Source organism: Pinus tabuliformis, chromosome 1_1 (assembly GCF_031772625.1).
Source record: "Pinus tabuliformis cultivar Carrire ecotype Pingquan chromosome 1_1, CPIR1, whole genome shotgun sequence".
NCBI lineage: Eukaryota > Viridiplantae > Streptophyta > Pinopsida > Pinales > Pinaceae > Pinus > Pinus tabuliformis.
In genome coordinates this window covers 672,180,474-672,194,068 of record NC_142297.1, presented here as the reverse complement: position 1 = coordinate 672,194,068, position 13,595 = coordinate 672,180,474, and the positions used below count along the sequence as shown (strand labels likewise).

The 13,595-nt window shown below is 37.3% G+C and overlaps 1 long non-coding RNA gene across 1 annotated transcript; it reads right to left on the bottom strand.

The window, feature by feature from the left end:
- Nucleotides 1-1,090: 1,090 nt before the first annotated feature.
- On the bottom strand, nt 1,091-1,537 carry LOC149215200 (uncharacterized). The gene is made up of 2 exons (XR_016250456.1): nt 1,505-1,537; nt 1,091-1,332 (listed from the first exon to the last, which is right to left on the bottom strand). It is a non-coding gene; the product is annotated as an uncharacterized LOC149215200 (long non-coding RNA).
- Nucleotides 1,538-13,595: the final 12,058 nt, after the last annotated feature.

The window sequence follows — 13,595 nt, the reverse complement described above, 5'->3', positions numbered from 1 at the left end:
TTTAAGCTATTTTATGCCCCTTTTTGCACCATTTTTTGTCTACTTGTGTCCAATGTTGCACCATTATTTACACAGACTTTTTCATCCAATTTTGCATTTTTTTGGTGTCTAGTTTTACATCGTTTTCACCATCCAAATTTGCATCTTTTTTTGCCTCATTTTGTGTCCACATGTGCATATAATTTTGTGTCTGAGTTCGAGCCTAAATTTGCATGTGATTAGGAATCATTTTTTACATCCAATATGGCATCCTTGGTTTCACCGTTTTTCAGCCCCATTTTGCATCTTGTTTTATGTCTTTTCTTACATCTTTTTTTTTTTCCTTTTTTTCACCCAAGTTTGCATCCCAAATTTACACCATTATTTGCATCATCATTTGGCATATTATTTTGTAACGTTTTTTGCTTCTTTTTAACGCTCAACTTTGCATCTTATTTTACATCTAGTTGTTGTCTTTTTTTGCATCTAATTTGGTGCCCATTTATATGTCCTTGTTTTTGCCCAATTTGATATCCTTTTGTATGCCATGTTTTGTTCCCTTCTTTGTGTCAACTATTGCACAATTTTTCACTTCTAATTTAAAACACTTTGTATGTCAATTGTTTGCATTTTGTATTAATTCCTAGTTTAACATCCAATTTTACTTTCAATTTTGCATCCATGGTTACATCCGCATTTCACTTCTTATATAGAGTATATTTTTCTTTACATATATGACCCCCTTTATAGATTCATAGTGAAATATATGATAGTTTCTAAATATCATTAAAGCAGATATCACAATTCAAAATCATTTGTAAAGAAATTTAAGAGAAATTGACAACATCCATCCAAAAAAATAACAATGTGCCATTAACAATTTTCAAAACATGTATAAAATAGCAACATAATACTAATAAAATCAGTATTATTTTTAATCAAAACAACTAAAATTCAAATATGATTAACAAATCAAAATATTTCATGAATATCGTTATTCTACGATAAATTAACAACATACATAAATCAAACTCATCGTATGATTACAAAATCAAAATGTCTCATTGATATAGGGTAAATTCACAACACCCATCTAAACATAACAATGTCATTCTACACAATAATTTCTTCATAAAAAACAATGCATGTGCATGCCTAGCTACCACCACCAAGATCATCCTCATAATCATCTTGACCATCCTCATTACTCTGATCCACATCATCACCAACACCGCAACTATCATCATCATCTCCTCCTTCACCACCATCATCCTCATCCTCATCCTCATCATCTCCTGATATATGTTGAACATAATTTGGATCATCGTCTTGGCAATCATTACCTATAGCATTCTCACAAAAAAAATCAATATTACATGTTAGTATTAATTACATAACACAATGCATGTTTTTGTTATACAACGTTAACCATAAAATGAGGTAAGATATAATATCTAATAGTACTAAAAAATAAAATGAAAATATGGTTTAAAATTATATTGGAAATCCAACTAAGATTACATACCATAGAGTCCATCCAAACAACAAATTCAACCCATCAACACAAATATAACTTGTTAAGTTGAATTTATGGAATTAATTAACACAAATATATTAAACTACATGCAAAAGTTTGGTACACTTGCCTACCAAACTACTACCCTAAATTTGCCTATCAAGAACCTATGCCTTTGAAGTTTGGTACACTTGGGCTCCTCCCAACACTGTTGTTTTTATCTTCTAAATTTTTTGCACTTGGAGTACTTCCAAGTCTTCCAACATCTTCTTCAAAGGAAAATCAATAGCAAAATGATTCTGATAATAAAGGAAACAAACAACATTCTTAACACTAGATTTGGGCAATTTCAATTGATTCATTGTCATCACATACTCTTCTTTTGCACCATCCATCTGCATATAGGTATGGGCAAAGAATCTACCCGAAGTCTCAAAGACTCAATCTACTTTACTACCTCAGCGTACTTTTGTCAACCTGCTTAACTTGCCACCGAAGCTTGAAGCGCCCTTCTAAGTCATGGTTAAGAGAGGTTGAAGTATTCAACTTTTGTGCAAAAATGTAGTCTTGATTGCTTGATTAAAAAAGGAACAAAGTTTTTGTTCCAACCTTTAAGTCACTCTTGTGGTTGATTTTGTCCCCAAACCTACTAATTTGCCTCAAGTTTGGTCAAACATAATGAGCATTTGCACTGCTTTGATACGATTTGTCATGAACCTACAGTTTGCTATAATTTTCTACAAGAACGTAAGTTTCCCCAAGCCTGTTTTGACTCTTGAGGTTGTGTGACACTAGTTTTACTCAACCACAGTCGGTTGGCCAACATACACCTACAACAACCACACTACACACTTTAACTTGAGGTCTACTCATAACTCTACTGTAAGCAACAATGTGTCAAATGCAATTGAATCCAACTTAATCAAATTCATTAAACAATAGGCACATGTCCCACCACAACCTTTAAAACATCCCAACAATACTTAACACTTAAACAACAAAATACATTGCAAGGAACATAACATTCATTCAAGTAAACATATTATAACAACACACAAAGTAGAGGTAGCATCCAAGGCAAGTGCCTTATTGTTATCATATAAAAAATGTCACAGATATATAACAACATAATTGCAACTTTATTCTAGATATACAATGAGTCAAAGAAAGTATTGCCTTAACTACTACCCAATAGACTTTCACAATCCAAACCCTTTAAAAAATTGAAAGATTGCCTCTTGTAATTCTTGTCTTCTTTTTCTTCTCACTCAGTTAGTGCAGTTTCACCCTACCATGCCAACCTTGAACTTAGCACGATAATCGAGCTCATTTACACTCTTGGTGAATGATCAATGGATGATTCCTTAGCAACTTTGAGGTGTCCACTACTTATACAAGACTTGTCTCACACTTGCATCCTTCTTTGGCATATTACAAACCTCTCTATGCTTAAGTGGAATCAAGTGTCCACATCACCAACTTCTATGATCAATGATGCATTTAACCCCCTTCATTACTTGATTTAAAATTGTCCAACATCTAATGGTGTTGTGCTTAAGTCACAACACACCTAACAAGTGTGCCCAAGGCACCCAAGCACACATGGCAAGGGTGCACCCAGTAAGCATGTCTAACATATGTGTGCCTATTAGTCTCTACCCCTTCTTGTCCATCCACTATCTGACATCCAATGGTGTTGTGTAGAAGGTGCCCAAGCACAACCAACAAAGGTACACCCAACAGGTGTGTCCAGTTGATGTGTGCCTGACGAATGTGTAGCCAATGGTGCCTAAGGGTGCACCCAGTAAGCATGTCTAACATATGTGTGCCTATTAGTCTCTGCCCCTTCTTGTCCACCCACTATCTGACATCCAATGCTGTTGTGTTGAAGGTGCCCAAGCACAACCAACAAAGGTACACCCAACAAGTGTGTCCAGTTGATGTGTGCCTGACGAATGTGTGGCCAATGGTGCATTTTCCCACTTCATTCTTGTTCCATCAAATATCAAACATCTTTATCACGTTGGGCCCGAGATGCCACACACCCAACAAATGTGCCCATCACACCCAAGTGTGCTTAGCAATGGTGCACATAAGAAGTTCATCTAGTGTATGTGTGCCAAATGAATGTGAACCCAACTAGTGCATTGTACAATTGTACTCTCGGATGCTTACGCCTTAGGGCACTTCTACCCATCCATTGCAACCCTAAAATAGCAAATCCCCAACTCTTGGAATCTACATGTATCCTAGGATCACAAGTCTATAAAATCTAATCAAGTTCTTTATGCCAATATTGTTCATCATGCGTCATACTTGCAAATCACCAAGTTCCCTTCCGAGCTTCTCTTAGTAGGCCTAACTAATGGGAGCTACACAAATTTGCAACGTGCCAAGTTTGACAAAGGGCAGTAGACATGTCCATGGTGCACCTTGCCATCAACAAGGGTACCTATAAACTAACTATTTTTAGCTATCAACCTTTTGTCATGTCCATCCGTGCCAATCAATAACCACAAAGGTTATTGTCTTGTCTTAGTAGCTCAAGTGGTTGGGAGCATAGTTTGTTCTCCTATCCACCCAGGTTCAATTCCAAGGGGCATGTTTCGCCTGTTGTGATAAGGCTAGAAGGTTAGGCACCCTCACTACAAAGGACATCTCAACCCTTGCTAAGTCATAAATTATTGGTATATCCAGTTTTTGCATTGTTGGATATACCATTGGTGTTATAATGGCAGCCAGTAATTCGAAGGTTGATATGTCATTACATTATGAAACTTTATCATTTGGATTACAAGATAAAAGACGCTACTTATAATTAGTACATCCCACTCAAACTATATGTTATGAAATGCATGTGATGGCTCTACGCCCATCATATGCATGTGAATTCAATGAAGGTTTTGTGAGTTCTGTTTTGTTGTTTTTTTAAATGGAAATGCATTGCACAAATAGTTGTCAACAATAAACAACAACTTTGCACGATAATATAATGTGTTGGAAGAATTTAGGAAGTATGAAAGTATGCCTTTGATTAAGAAGTCAGAATTGGTACCTAGCATCATCTCCACACAAATATGTGAACATTGTTTTTACTAAAATGTAACAGGAGATTTGCATGGGACACCATTAGCAAACATAAATACAAGTACAATAGGAGATATTCTAGAAATCTTTGCATGGGACACCATTAGCAAACATAAATACAAGTACAATAGGAGTTATTCTAGAAAGCTACGGTATGTATACCACTGTAAATTAAACAATGAAAATGGCACAACCAGAGTTAGTCTAGATATACACTATTATAAATTAAATAATGCAAATGTTATGTGGAGAGGGTTTTTTGTCTCACAAACAAGTGGGTCTCATACATCATTTTAGTGTCTAGCTAGGCCATGAGCTTGAAATAAATTATAAATATACAACTATCTAACTTTACAGCCAAAGGATGCCTCTTATGGAAAGATTTCGAAAACCGTGTCCTTGGAAACCCTTCAAATATCAAATCTGGGATTCTCTCCATTTAGAAGATGGTCTAAAGTTAACAATCCTTCATTTTTGGCACATATATCCTCCTAGGCCGATTCACATTCTTCCCCTTTAAACAAAGTGGATCTATCCCATTTCCCTTCTTAATACTCTGAACACCCTTTGGACCTTTCTGACCCAAGTCCTGGATGGGAAAGCTCCAATAAGAAAGGAATAAGTAAAACAGGGCACCCAATCAAGAAAATAGATTGTTAAAGAAGGATACCTCAAACTTCGACCCAAGTCCCGGATGGGAAAGCTCCAATAAGAAAGGAATAAGTAAAACAGGGCACCTAATCAAGAAAATAGATTATTAAAGAAGGATACCTCAAACTTCTTGGAAGGAGCGGATCCTTCCTCTCTCTAGAAATCAAATGAAACAAGATCGAATTGAGCTATTCCATCTCCAAACTTGACTTTTAATGTCTGGCCAAATGAGACACTTTTAACAGAGGAGAACCTGGTGAAACAAGGAATCAATGATCCTTCAAGATGTGACTATTGTTTTGTAAACAACGAAACCCCCTTTCCTACATTCTTCTGTTATAGAAATGAGTCTCCCCTCCTCTATTACAACATCTTCTAAAGAAGAACTGTTCAGTAACCGGTTTTTTTTATTGCTTGAAGGATTAAAAAAAAAGCCAATTATAACGGTAATTTGGAATATTATTCTCTTTCGAAGATACAGCTGATCAAAATGACAAGATATTAAGTGAAAATAGGTATATTCCCAATACGTCTAAAGAATCAATGCCAACTTGATTAGAAAAATTCAAAAATTAGGTAGAGTGAATTAAGCCAACAAGAAAAAGGTTGGAAGAATAGTTATGATTTGGAAAATTGGGAAGAGAAAGGGAGGGAAACCAACACCGAAAAAAGTACATGAATGTAATCCCATTTAAGTAATCTCCTGCAAATTTGATTATATTAATGATTGGATGCGAAGATTTTAACAATGCTCTTTGATGAACATCAAAAGGAGATCCAAGCCATTCGTTCATCGCATGGATAATCTTAACAACAAAAGGAATATTATTTGAAAATTTAACTTGGGACATTGGAGTAGCAACCAACAACTATGTAGAATCCTTGGCATCACTCAAAAGGAATACTTATATTAAAACTTACAAAAGAACACCTCAGAAGATCTAACAGTATTTAGAGACTGACAAGTAGTAGTAGCTTCATAAATGGGAATTTCAAGTTCTTTGAATGTCGAGATAGAAAGAAACATAAACAGATTTAGAGAGACTCTAAGGAAATTCCACGTTTGGGAGGGAAAACACCTTGTATTGGAAAAAAATATAAACATGTCTGAATTTTCCATGAAAATGAAACACAAAAAACAAGAAGCTCGAAGAGGTGTGGTGTCCTTGCTTCAACATATGAAATTATGACTCAGCTAGCAGGCTATATTGGGAACACTTTCCTTCTATCCGTGCTTCCTCTGTTCTCAACTCTCTGTGAAGGATTGGCTTCCAGCATTAATTCCTTGCAAGTGAGACCAACAACTATTGAAGTTCTCACTCCCTACAAAGCAACTTCACAAGACCAAATCCCAGATTCAAAAGGCTCTCAACTTCAAGAGACCAAATCCTAGCTTCAAAAGGCTCTCAACTTCAAGAGATGAAATCCCAGCTTCAAGAGGCCTCTGTACAGAGATTATGCAATAGAAACGTTCCATCGAATAGCTCTGTTTTCTTATCCCAATATGCTAGAATCTATGGTCAGCTTTCAAGGAAGTACCTCCCATCATAGTGGAGCGAAGGCTTTGATTCAAGCACTTCTTACTCTACTCCAAATGACACTCCTCTGGAGGATACCCTGTTGGGGGTTCCTGTAAGGCAGACAAAGATATACTTCGACATATTAACAAGTGGTGAATAGTTTTGTCAATCACGACAAAGCAGTATTGAGAAATTACAAACTATAAGGATGACTGTCTCAGGAAGTCGGTTTCAATGCAGCTGTTTATGTAGCTAAGTGTCACTCTAAGTATATTTTGCCTCTAAACAAGACTTCACAGTATGTAAACTATCTTTCGTAATATAAACATAAATTGTTCTTGTTTAAAAAATAAAAGAATGAATTCGTGTTCGCTTTTATATCCCAGAACACTATAGATGTTGGACCTAGATTTGCTAGCATAATTTTGGCTATACCTTTCATACTTTTTTCCAAATTTGAATCAGTCAACCTATGGTGTTGTTCAAGATCAACATAAAAACAATATCAAATTCCATTAAATATAGCATCAAGATGGGGAGAAATGGAATACTGTGATTGTAAGTAGTAAATAATGAGAACGACCAAATTTTGTTTTATGCATAAGTCATTCCTCATGGAAGTAAAATTCCCAAATTTTGCTTTCCATTCTCTTGTTGTAGTCCTATTCACCAGTCATTCTTGATGGTATTAAGCCTTAGCAATAATAATCAACACAATTTTGATAAATAAAGATGTTTTCTTCCTTTGTTCTTTATTCTAGTTCCGTTTCTGAATGAAACAAATTCCTATGCATTTCCTATGTTTGTGTGTAAGTGAGTGAAGCTTAGATGCAATAAAGCTGTTGAACTTGAGCAACAATGGAATGAAGGAAATCATATTCCAAAGCTTGAAACACAGGACTGAAGCATGGACAAGTGAAAAATACCAAAAAAATCCACCAACAAAGTGATCACTCGAAAGGAAAATATAATTATAGTATCTTTGGAGCCAATCAACCATCCACTGTCAACCTAATCTTCTATATGCTGTATTTGGATTTTCATTACTAATCTCTATGAATAAACTTGGCATAGCATGCTCACTACATCTTTTAGCCATAACAAAAAAGAAAACTGAGAACTGAGAAATAATGCATAACTTCATATTTAGGGAATAGCTACTTCCTAAAAGAGATTCTGGAAATACAAACAACCTCATTAAACAAAGTGAAGGAAGCATCAGCTGATCCTGAACTCAATTATATGTCTCTATAAAATAGCATTAAGGAAACTGTTTCTATAAAGCATTATGTGCAACTCAGCATGGACAAAGAATCAAGGTTTGACTTAAAATCAGGCAAGACTTAAGACTTAATTCAGGAAAGTTGGGCAAAAGAAAATAACTTGGACAAAACTTTTATTTTCTAGTTGTCAAGTTTTACCTGATTCTTGCCAAGCCCAAGTCAGATACTAAGATAACTCTCATGTTTTGTTTGAGTCTGAGTTAGACCCTGAGTTCTGACCAAGTTAAGCTTCAACTCCATCTGATCTGCTCATATTTAGATCCCAGTAGAGTCAGATTAGCCAAGTTAACTCAGCTGAGTCTGGTAACTATGGATACAATTATCTTTACCAGCTAACGTAGCAATGGCCCAAACGTGATATGAAAAATAAATACAATGTGATAGAGTCATCACATTGTATGTTGGTTAAAAACACAGTAATAGTGAATTCCATGCATGCAGCCATTAGCCGTAAGAGAGAATATGGATGGCTAATTTATTCTCAATTGCTAGCGGGCAAAGACCAATGGAGGGAACAAAGATTGATAGTAAACAAACTTAATTCAAATAATGAGGATTAAGTCAAAGATTATAAAAAAAATTGAATGGAAACACTAAAACCCTGTTGAACCCTGTTTTTTAAATTTTATTTGCTGATGATCAAAAATGCCGAAGCTTTTTTACTGAAAGACCAAACTTGATAGCTGAATACTGGAAGACAAAGTTTATGGAATTTTTTTATATTTTAAGCTAGTAGGACAATGTTCTCTTCTAAGGACAATACCCCAAGGGCCTAACCAATATTCTCTCGCTAGGCCATAAGACTGGTTTAGGGCGATGTACCTTGCAGATGATGCATCGCCTCTTATGAATCCTAAGTTGTACGAATGGTTGATGAACAGATAAATCCAAATTGGGAGACTGGGGGTTATCCATATAGACATTCTTAGTCTCTATTATCAATTATCTTTGTGATATCCATATCCACAATCACTGCAATTCTTATTGCTACAGTGGCATGTCCCATTAATAACCCTCTTACTCTTAACATAAGCTTTTAGGAGTAGAAAAATGAATTACTTCCACTAAATTTGTAACTTCAAATTTATTAGGAATTTACATTACTAATATGAGAAAGAAACTCTAATTACTATTACGAAAAAGCAACTCCTATCACTAATTTACAAAAGAGGGAAGAAAACCTGAACACCTAAACAATGGCAACCAAAATAACACTGACAAAAAAGCCATGTAGAACGTAAAAAGTTGTCCTCCAGTTGTAGAACAGGAAATGGTAACCAAAATAACACAGATACAAAAGCCATGTAAAACATGAAATGTTGTTCTCCAGATGTAGAACATAAAATGCAACCAGTAAGGTAGTGAGTGCAACTAGTAGGCTTATCAGCGCAGCCAACAAGTTTATGAGTGCAACAACAGTTGATGGTTACTTTCCAATGATTTCCAGCATTGAAATGGTTACATCTTCATCTCAAAGTGCTAGCCAAGTCATTAAATCCCCATTGTTCAAAGTAATTATCCTCTTTTGTCAGCATACCACCAAATTGACTCTCAGGCCAAGGGAAGAACACACGAATTTAATTGTCACAAAGTGATAAGTTTTTCCAAGAGTCTTGCACTCCCATAAGGGCCCACTTTTTGCATGAGTGGTCATGGAGTCTAGCTCCACCCTAATACACTCAACATGCTGAACAGGATGCCTTATATAAGAAACACAAGCCAAGCCGAAATTGCAGACAAAGCAACTCAAGGAGAATGCATCCCCTAGAAGGAGGACCCACCATTCAACAAGTACCTCTGATTGTCTAAGTAGCAAGGTAGGAACAGTAGTCAGATGGCAGAAAGGATGCCATGTGGTACAGTGAAGGAAAAGAAGTTGATAGGAAGATCACAAGGTGCACTTTTGCATGTTGGAACATCTATGTGTAGAACCAAAGACACATCTATATATATACAGAGGATAGTGAGACACATATGTGCAGTGAAGCCTACTATGTCGCAAAGGAACAATGTCTCTATGTCAATGTGACCATTGATGAATGGATGAAAAGTGTACAATGTAGTATACAAGAGATGGGAGACTGTAACTGAGAGCCAATAACAAGGTCCCTTAAGAACAATAAAGATTTAGAGCGAGAGACTTCCTGTGGCGAGAGTCATGTAAAAAAACCTACAAACTTTGTAACCAGTCATTACATCAGAGGGAACAACACATCAATACTATCATTACTAAGACAATCCATCTTTTATCTGGAACAAAATCATACATATCTTGATGAGAGAACACATTCTTGCAGTCTACAAAATCGATTGAAATTTCTGCTTCTGTTTCAAGAATAGAATCAGTTATACCTGAACAAGGGAACATATCCCACTGCCTCCCTGACCCGTGCACTTTCCTTCTCTCCTGCCACCAATAGCTTCTGTTAGTGTCGGTCTTGAGCCCTCCATCGGTGATCAAAAGCTCTTTGCATATGCATAGGTAGGTGTCTCATCAGTGTCAGTTTTGCATCCCGTTAGGCATGCCATAAAACTGATGGAGGAGCTGGTCCTTGTCCCCTTCTTGGCTTTGCTGGATCAGGTCATGTCAGGTATTAAGCTTGTGTTATATTTGTTTTGTTTTGTCTTGAAGTCCCAAGTCTTAGGTCTAGGGTTTTGGTCAAAAATCACTGCAAGGTCATGAGTCAAAGGTCTATGAATGCCCAGCAAGCCAGAAGGAGGTATGTACATATGTTCCATTGATATTTTTCATCAGGTACAGCTCATTTATACCTTGGATTTAAAAACCCTGTTTTTAAACCCAAGGTCATGTAATATTTGTAAAAAATAAGGAAAATTTCAAAAGTCTTCAAAATGCCGGCAATAACCCTGGTCTCCTCGCCAGAGTCCATCAGATGGTCAACCTGCAAAAAGAATGAAGTTAAAGCGCCTCAAAAGCTAAATTCAGGACAAAGCAACTCAAAAAGCAGTGTTAAAAGTGAATGTCAAAATAGAACATTAGAGAGTGGGTTTTGTAAATTAATTTTTTCAAATTGAACCTACAAGAGGTAAATTTCCCTCTAAACATCTTCATTATGCCTCTATGAGCTAGCAAAGAAGAGCAGGAGGGCGGAAAGAGAGAAAGAGGGCGAATTGTAGAAAAATTAAGAAGATTTCTGGTGCGCGACCACTCGGGCAGTGTGCGCGACCACCTGGGCGGTGCGCGACCACTCGGAGCCTCCTCCACAGTTCAAATTTCTAACGCGCATGACCACTCGGGGTGTGCGCGACCACTCGGAGCCTGCGCGCGACCACTCGGGCTCCCACTCACAGAACCTTCCTAAATCCACTCAAATCGCGTTTTGGTTTGCTAATTGCTCGAGGTAGGCATCTCTAATGTATTGAATGTTTGAAACATGGATGATGAGCTTGTGTTCATGCATTTTTACCATCAAAAATATGAAGAGAAATAGGTTTAGTGATTGTTTGTTCATGTAGGAAATTTTGCTAAGGTTGGTGTTTGCTTTCAAGGTTTTTAATTCCTCTTTATTCCCTCCATTACTCCTATTAGATTTACAATTGTCATAATGTGTCTCTATCTCATCACATTTGCAATGAATATCAATTCCCCATTCCCTATACCTAAAACCCTAATCCCTCTCATATGCATCCCTTAAACCCTAATTCCTTCCCCACAACAATATTATAAAAAAAATATATATATATAAAAACACAGCAAGAATCAAAATAGTGATGTGTAAAAGGAAAGAGCAATTGCAATGGTAAAAATAATAAAACAAAAAAGACAAAAAACAGAGGAAGAGATTACTATGTGTAGTCAAGCCATTGCAAGAACAAAAGAAACTTATTGCTGTGCATAGTCCTCACAAATACAATGAAAAGAAGGCTGTGTTATTCAAAGAAAAAATAAAGCAAATACAGCTGTACATATTTATTAAAGGACATGCTGCTCTGAAATACTGTTTGCAAAAGAATGTTGCCGTGTCTCCAAAACCAAACCCTACGCATCCTTTTCCCTTCTATCCCCCTAATACCCTTGATGCAATGCATCTCCTTTCTCTTTTGAATTTGTTAAGTAAAGCCCTCCTCCCCTTATGACAAATGTAAATTAATTCCTTATTTCCCCTTAGCATCAAAAGTACATCAATCCCTTGGAAAAACAGAGTATGCCTAATAATGTACAGTCAAAGGACAAAATCTAAGAGCTATCTGTTGATGCTAGTAATCAGTGCTGCCCCATCTCCTGTATTACATGCTACCCCTTACCCCCTGTTGAAAAATGTATTGTCCTTTCCCTTGGTGACCTTATTACATGTCTTCCCTAATAAAGATATTTCTTTGCAAATGATTTCCCGATGATGAGAGATGAGATAACATGTTTGACATTTTGTGAATTATTCCTTAAAAGTTCCTTGTTTTTATATATTTTCCCATTCCTTATGAAAAATTCCCTCCCCTAACATTTCCCTCATGATTTTTTCCCCTTTAAAACAACATACTTCTCAGCATTTTGCAGGCAGGGCATCAGTCAACTTTGTCTATTTTCTCCACCGTGCTCAATAACACCATGTCAACCACTGAAACTAATGAGCAAGGTGATGACCGGTCTTCTTCTACGGAGGTTGAGGCACAGCAGAGGCCTCTTAGGGGTGGCAAAGGTGGTCATCATAGGAGAGAAGAGCCCACATCTTTAGCAGAATTACAGGCTTGCCCATTGGCAGTGACTTGTTTCCAGTACATGTCATGTTTCCAGTTTTGCGAGAGGCTTGCCCAGATTCAGCACTACAGGGAGTTGGCCCGGCTATTTGTTTTGCGCCTTCATGATGGGCAGGTTAATCTTGCAGGGGTGAATTCTGTGTTTTCTCCTGAGATGATTTCAGAGGCTACCGGGATACCCAATGTGGGTGAGGTGTGGCCAAAGCGAAAATGGCTAGATTTTTTTTATTTTGAGCCATATGTCAGGCCAGCATTCGTACATCACTTGTCAGGGAACTTTCCTTTCAGATTCCTCCGAGAGGAGTATGCTCCGATCATGCGGCTTATCATGCATTACTTCACATGTGAGGGAAGGTTTTCACGAGTCTTTGCTTGTCACATTCGCCTGTTGATGCACTTTACCCGAGTGAGGATGATGAACATCCCGGTTTACTTCTTCCAGGACATTCAGAGGATGGTGTTTTTGTTTCAGAGGCAGTCCCCAGCTCAACAGTATAGGAGTTTGTGCCATCATGGTCTCATCCAGCTCATTGTTTCCCATCAGTTGAGTCAGCAGGGCATTCCATGGGCAGACTTCATTTCTCATGAGTTCTTTACAGTGCCACCATAGCCACAACCAGAGCCAGAGGCCATTCATGAGGCGGGAGGTCCATCACACCAGCCCAAGATTATTGTTCCGAGACATGTTGCTTCCCCACCGCAGCTTACATATCAGAGGGGTCATAGGACCTTATTTGCAGCAGGTCAGCGAGTGTTATCTCCACATCAGGTGGAAGGGGCCTCGCATTCTTCATCAACAGAGGCAGTACGGGAGGGAAAGCAGCCCATGGTTGAGGACGAGAG